Genomic DNA, 8,162 nt, shown 5'->3' with positions numbered 1-8,162 from the left:
GAAAAAGGCACTTCCAAAACTGTGGCATCAAAGATGGAAACATAATTCATGTATTTAAATATATTTATCTTTTTTGCCACAGTTTTGGAAGTGTCTAAAATGATTGTACGCATATGTACAAGTCATTGGTGTTTGGCGATGAGTTTTTTTTTAGTTTTCCCAATGCTTTGGGCAATATAGTGTATGTTTGGTGCGGTAGGGGGCCCAACCTCATATTCTTTCATAGGGCCCAAAATTGCTAGCGGCGCCCCTGATTATGCATATTTGTTTCTGTGCTCAGTCTCTGCTAAATATTCTGTTTATTGTAATAATTCGACAGAGGATAAAAAGGAATCTTAACCCTTGAAGGATTTGTGTCTCTTTTGATGGCAGAGCTGCTTTGAATAAGCATTCTGTGAAAGCAAACGCGCACAGATAATGCATCAGACGACTCAACTCAAGATGGAAGTTTAGATGCTTTGAAATTCGACCCCTTTTTAATCCCCTCCATTTGCTGCAAAATGTTTTGTGCACACGGCCCACCGGGTTACCATGGCAACGCTCCCCCCTTTTTTTTATCACAGCCAAAGCTCATTTCCTCATACTAGCAACGGCTCACTCTCACCCACTCACAAGGACTGCCCACACTGCAAAAAATCAGCCAATCAGAAATCACGCTGACACAAAGAAAAACAGTGACTACTAGAACTTAGCTTTTTACTATCACTCCATCTTATCTCATCCTTCCTCTGCTGTTTTTCTTCCCATGATGCATTAGGTTCCTTCCCCTCTGTCTTTCTACATTTTTTTTTTTTGTTTAAAAACTGGAATGTAGGACTTCATTTATTATTATTCTGTTTCTGTATCCATGCAAATGCAAGCATCGCTATAACTGATTTAGTTTTAGTTTATTGACTTTTTTATTTTTATTCCGCAAGGATCCATTAAATTGATCAAAAGTGACAGTAAATTAATTTATAATGTTACAGAGGATTTCTATTTCAGATTTGAACTTTCTATTCCTCTGAAGCAGCAAAAAAAAAACTAATTTGATAATTATTAACCATTACTAATAAGTGAGCAACAGTAATAACTGAGCAGCAAATCAGCATATTAGAAAGATTTCCGAAGAATCATGTGACACTGAAGACTGGAGTAATGATGGAGTTTGATCACAGAGTTAAATTAAATTTTAAAATATATGAAAAAAAGAAAACAGTTATTTGAAATTGTAATAATATTTCACAATATTACTGTTTTAACTGTATTTTTGACTAAACAAATGGAGCCTTGGTGAGCATAAACATTTATAAATATTAATTATTCCAAGTGTTCATGTTTGTTTTGTACGTGATTATTTTTTGCTGACAGTGAATTTATTATGGTCTTACTGACTTATTGCTCTCAAATTATGTGCACTTTTACCGATATATAAAAGGTTGCACACAAACACACCAGACATGTTCATTCACCGCTATCTTCAGCACCCAAACTGGCCCATATCCTGTTGATTTTGTCAGCACACTCTCCAGCCCTCAAAAACACATCCTGTTTGGTCACTCAGACTCTGTTCTTATCAAACGCTTTTCATCCACGTCTAGCTGCATTTGGTTCTTGTGGAAGCCTATTTCCGCCACTGAATAAAAAATTAAAGAAGGTAATTGTGACTTTTTATCTCACAATTCTGACTTTTTTCTAAAGAACTGCATGATATAAACTCCCAATTGCAAATAAATTCAGAATTGTGAGATGTAAACTTGAAATTGTGAGAAAATAGTCAGAAAAGTAAAAAAAAAAAAAAAAAAAAGTTAAAATTATTTTTTTTCATAGGTTCTTCATATCTGTACATGTTATTCTACCAAACACACTACAGCTAGATTTTGTTGTTTTGTTTTGTTTTGTTTTGTTTTGTTTTGTTTTGTTGTGTTTTGTGTTTTGTTTTGGTTTGTTTTGTTTGATTTTTGAATGGTGGTTGCTATGCCGTTACTAGGGGGTTCTGAGTGTTTGCTTACTGGCCCAAGCAAAAAAATCAATTCGCAAGTACGTTTCCAAACTATGTTTGGAAAGACGCACGAAAAAAACTAAATTTAACATTTAAATTTAAAATCTTCCCCCAAGTATGAATAGTAATAGTGCAGTTTACCTTGTAAACACCATGAGATTTAATTCTGTATTTTAATAGTTTATGTCTATATATTTTAAACTAAAAGTAGCATGAGGGGCAGTTGTAGGTGACTTCCTTTGATTTGTTCCTGAAGGCTGCGTTCTTTGCCATCAGATCTTATGACTGATAATGCACTGTACTTTCTTTATACCTTTATTAGGCCTCTCTCTCTCGCCTTGTTTATTTTTCTTGGCAAAATTCCAAGTATTTTCTTCCATCCACAAAATGTGTTCCCAGAGGCCCTCCCCCGATTCTGATTGCTTTGTTGGGCAACCTGAGATCTTGTGTTGACCTGACCAATCAGGAGCTTTGTTTGTTTTTGAATGTGAGTTGAGTTTTTGCCTCTGCACCCAGTTCTGATTTCAAATCTGATCTAATAGGACTGATAAAACATTCCATGCACCCTAATGTGATTTTTAGGCAGTACAGTGATTGAACAGAACACTGTGATTGTGCTAATGTGTTTACGTTCTCATAATTAGAGTAAACATAATCACAATAAAATATGTGGACACATTTTCACGCATAGATACCGTGCAATCGCATAAAGTGCTAATGCAAAGTGCACAGTTTTAAAAACCCGACAAAGCCATGTAAATCATATTTGAAAAAGCCATAGAATCAGGTTCATCTGTCAGCATACATGCATGCTTTGTTTTTAGATTTATTTGCATGATCTCATCAGAGATATGAGGGACTTCCTGTGGTTTGGAGAAAATACATTGAACGGTTTAACAAGTTCTAAAGAAACAGGTTTAACATTTGTTTAGCTGTGAATTATGCCATAAATTTACTATCAATCACATCACTGCACGTGCCACTAGATGGTGGTAACAGTCACGGGCGACTGTATGGCCAGAATGAAGGCTGCTGTTGCTAGGTGATCTATCTGCACCTGTTTGTCATGTTGCATGGCTGTTCATCACTAATGCTCGTATCTGTTAATCTAGTAAATAAGCATTTTTATTCTATATAAAATATTTGCATGATGACTTGCATGATGATTTATGTGCTGCCATTGTTTAAGTGTATAGCTGTGATATGATTCCAAGATGAACAGCAGCATGTGTTTATATGATTATGCATGATTTGTCTTGCATGCATTGCGTTTGGAAAATACGTTTACATGCATAATTGCGAGGCAAAGAGTGAGGCAAAGCCCAGTTCAAGCATGTTTGGATCATAATTTCACGGAAAAAAGGAAATATAGGTAACACTTTACAATAAGGTTTCATTTGTTAATTATATTTAATGCAAAAACTAACATTAACAATAAGAAGTACATTGCTACGGTGTTTATTAATCTTTGTTATCATTAGTTAATAAAAATCCAGCTGTTCATTTGTTAGTCCATGTTAGCTCAGGTCCATTAAATAACATTAATAAATATAAATATTACTTTTGATTTTAATAATGTAGTAAATGTTGGAATCAACAGTAACTAAGACTAATAAATGCTTTAGAAGTCATTTTCATTAGGTTACGTTAACTAATGTAGTTAACATGTTAACAAATGGAACCTTTTTGTAAATATTGTAATTATTATTAACATATTTATTAAATATTTGTTCATTTTTTGCTTAAAGAAAATAAAGGTTCCTTTTAGAACCATTTTATTTTTTATGATTTTTAGCTTTTTTGTGACAATTAAGGACATTTTCTCATTATTTTAATGCTAAAATCAAATTATATACTGTTTAAATCTGCTTGATATCATTTCTCTGTTTTGTTTTTCCTTATAGTTGTGGTGTGGATTTCTCTGTTCTCATGAAATTAGAACTTATTATTTTAAGTTTATAGTTAATTCTTGAACAGGCCTTTATGGTCATTTTAACCATTATCAACAAGTGAGCAGTAATAATTGAGCATCAAATCAGCATATGAGAAGAATTTCTGAAGTATCATGCAACACTGTAGACTGGAGTAACGATGCTGAAAATTCAGCTTTTCATCACAGGATTAAATGACATCTTAAAAATATTAAAAAAGAAAACCGTTATAACACTGTAACGTTGTAATAACTGTTTTTACTGTATTTTTGACCAAATAAATGCAGCCTTGGTGAGCTTAAACATTTTAAAATATTAATTATTCTAAACGTTTAAATACATTCACACACAATGTCAAAGAATGGTAAAACCCAGTTCAAGCATGTTTGGATCATAATTTTACAAAAAAATAAAAAAGGATATATAGGGTAGCCATTTACAATAAGGTACAATAAGATTTGCTAACTATATTTAATTTATTATTTAATGAATTAACTAACATTAATTAACAATATATTGTTACAGTTTTTATTCATCTTTGTTAATGTTAGTTAATAAAAATCCAGCTTTTCATTTGTTAGTTAGTTCAGGTCCTTTAAATAACATTAATAGATACAACTTTTGATTTTAACAATGTATTAGTAAATGTTGGAATCAACATTAACGAAGATTAATAAATGCTTTTAAGCATTTTTCATTGTTAGTTTACACTAACTAATGTAGTTAACCAATGCTAACTAATGGAACCCAAGCATGTTTGGATCATAATTTTACAAAAAAATAAAAAAGGATATATAGGGTAGCCATTTACAATAAGGTACAATAAGATTTGCTAACTATATTTAATTTATTATTTAATGAATTAACTAACATTAATTAACAATATATTGTTACAGTTTTTATTCATCTTTGTTAATGTTAGTTAATAAAAATCCAGCTTTTCATTTGTTAGTTAGTTCAGGTCCTTTAAATAACATTAATAGATACAACTTTTGATTTTAACAATGTATTAGTAAATGTTGGAATCAACATTAACGAAGATTAATAAATGCTTTTAAGCATTTTTCATTGTTAGTTTACACTAACTAATGTAGTTAACCAATGCTAACTAATGGAACCTTTTTTAAAAATATATATATATTTTTTTTTTAATTATTAAAATGTTTATTAAATATTCACACATTTTTTGCTTTTAGAACCATTTTATTTTTTATGATGGTTAGCTTTTTTATGACAATTAAGGAAAATTATATATAATTATATACTGTTTAAATGGTGCTATACTTTACAACTGCTTGATATCATTCCTGTATTGTTTTCCTTATAGTTGTGGTGTGGACTTGTTGTTTATAGTTTATTCTTGGAGTGAACAGGCCTTTAGAATAATTTTCACTGTAATGCTGTTATGAGACCATAACTATTGAGAAAAATGGGAATGCATTACAGCATGCACATATCACTAAAAATCTTTTTTCTTTATGAAACATAGCATTTCGTCTTGAGATGTGGCCTATGTTCTTGAGAGTTCTGAGCTCTTTCTTTTTCCTCATTGGAGTAGGTATGTGCTTGAAACTGTATTCAAAATTCAAACTTCTTGTTGATTAGACCTTTAAAACAGATGACAGTGCCATGCATCTCTTGACTTCTCGATCTTCACTTCTGCTTTGCATTGCAAATGTACATGCAGGAGCATGTTAAATGTTTTATAAGATGCGAGCTAATGCCGTCACAAACTTCTCAAAGTTGGTGGATTCTTCTTAGATTGGTTTATTTCGATCTGCCAGAGAGGCTTTTGAAACCGGTCGTCAAATGGTTAACCAGAACCCAGCCCCCGAGAGCTCTAATTACTTTCATCCAGTCCTGTTAAGGAAGTATGTTTGCAAAAGATTACAGGAGCCCTCCATTTTCTTGACCGTGTGCTGGGTTTCGTTCTGTGCCCTCATTTGAGAAACCACAGTTGGTTTACCCCTCACCACAAAATTACCTCATTGCATATTTACAGATCTCTGCAGAAGTAGCCCACCGATCATGTTCCTCTCTTTCTCATCTGTCTTTGTTCTTCTCTGTCCCTGTTTCTGCATCTTTCTCGAGCTGCCGTCCCTCCCCCAGTCAGTCAGTCAGTCCTCCATGTTTCTGTCTCTTGTCTCAGCTTCGCTTGCCCTGCAGATGGTTCTTTGTTGGAGCCTCACAAAGAGGCTGAGGTCAGTGTGGCCTAAAACAGACACATAAACCCCATCACATCAACTTTAGCTGTTTGCACTGCTTGCAGAATGATATGGTACTTACTTTGCTTGCACTAAACATGCAATGTTAGTGATTTAGTGACTAACTTTTAAAAACTTTGATGTGTAACTCATCCTGCAGTGTTTGTGCTCAAAACGTGAATGATTTCCTAAATCGTGATGATAAAAAAAAACTTACATTGAAGGCTAGTGAACTAATCAGCCTTTAACCTAATTTATCATATTTGATATGCGAATTTCTAAGGCATCTAAATGAACCTTGTGCACAATCTGCTACCTGCTTTCTGTCATCTGACTGTTAGTTTATACTTATTAGCATATAAAAGGCCTTTTAATATGATTTTTAAAAATACAATTTCCCACTCTTAAGTTGTTGCATGTATTTTTGCTGTGAAATCTTTACTGATTTTCATAAAGTAAACAAAAGAAATATTTTAAGATGGACACTTAAGCAACTTTATTTGATTATCCATAAATTACTTCTTTTTTTTTTTGGTTAAAATGTGAGTATCGAATATGATCATCAGGCTTTGTGGAACATTTATTTGTTCTCTCTTAATCAACATTGTATTGAATTATATGTTTAGAAACTACAGATGTTTGATTATTTAAATATCATCTTACTAAGACATATTATTGGGACGTATACAGTGTTGGGGGTAATGCATTACAAGTAACGCGAGTTACGTAATCAGATTACCTTTTTGAAATGTAACTAGTAAAGTAATGCATTACTTTTTAATTTACAAGAGAATATCTGAGTTACTTTTTCAAATAAGTAACGCAAGTTACTTTTTTCCCCCAATTTATTGATTGACAGCTCTCCTGTCCCCATGTTGAGAGAAATCAGAAGATGCTACTGTAGTTCTAAAATAAATATGAATATGCATTAATTAATCTCACTCACAAAATAAAAAAACAGATTCAGTATTCCTCAAAATGAATTAAAAAAATGCTCAGAATATAACGCAAACCTGCAATAATTAAATGTTAAACAGGCTTATTCATTTCACTTTTGGTGTGAAAAGGCTTTTATATTTGCCAGAAATATAACTTTTTTATTTTAAAAACAAACAAGCAAGCCCTGTCCAGATTTAAAAAGTAACTCAAAAGTAATGTAAGACATTACTTTCTATAAAAAGTAACTAAGTAACGTAATTAGTTACTTTTTTATGGAGTAACGCAATATTGTAATGCATTACTTTTAAAAGTAACTTTCCCCAACACTGGACGTATAGAGATACAACTGACATTTATATAATTTTATTTAAGGAATTTGCTATACTGTTATAAACACCGACCTTATTGATTTACATTACAAGCTATCAAATTTTAATCTTAATTTTTGACCATATAAATATCGGTATAGTTTTTCTCAGTTTGAGCTTCTGAATATTATGAGATCCATATTCTTAATGTCTCATATTACAGTATATAAGCCATAAAAGCCTGATGAACTGAATGTGATACTCAACAAAAAATATATATGCAAACATTTTTTTGATTACTTTGATTACTAATTTGTCTAATGTTCAACCATTCCATTTCATTATTTCATATGTCAGGCATTACAGGGTTAAAAGACCAGTTTAATTCCAGCAGTTTCAGGTTCATCTGACTCCAATCAGACACATTTATTCAGGACTGTTTATATAAAACTTGTTCTAATGTTCAGCCTCATTGTTGGAGTGCAATGGCATGAAACAAAATGTTTTTTTTGTTGTTTTTTGTTTTTTTAAAGTTGGGCTATTTATAACATGATTCACAGTCTTAAAAATAGAGTTAGCTGGAAGTTCTAAAAACAGTGATGACTGATGCCCATCTGAATGAAAAAGAATGAATTCAGAAATGCTGCCTTGGCAACTAAATGAAATAAATACGTTTTATAATGAAGTAATACAATTGCAAAAACTGAAATAAATATTAAATAAAAGCTTAAAAAATAATAAAACTATAGAAATGTTTAAAAACAATACTAATAAATATAACTATATAAATAATACTAAA

This window comes from Sinocyclocheilus rhinocerous, unplaced genomic scaffold, assembly GCF_001515625.1.
Source record: "Sinocyclocheilus rhinocerous isolate Xijiao unplaced genomic scaffold, SAMN03320098_v1.1 scaffold532, whole genome shotgun sequence".
NCBI classification, from domain to species: Eukaryota; Metazoa; Chordata; class Actinopteri; order Cypriniformes; family Cyprinidae; genus Sinocyclocheilus; species Sinocyclocheilus rhinocerous.
Note: the sequence above shows the minus strand (reverse complement) of the source record.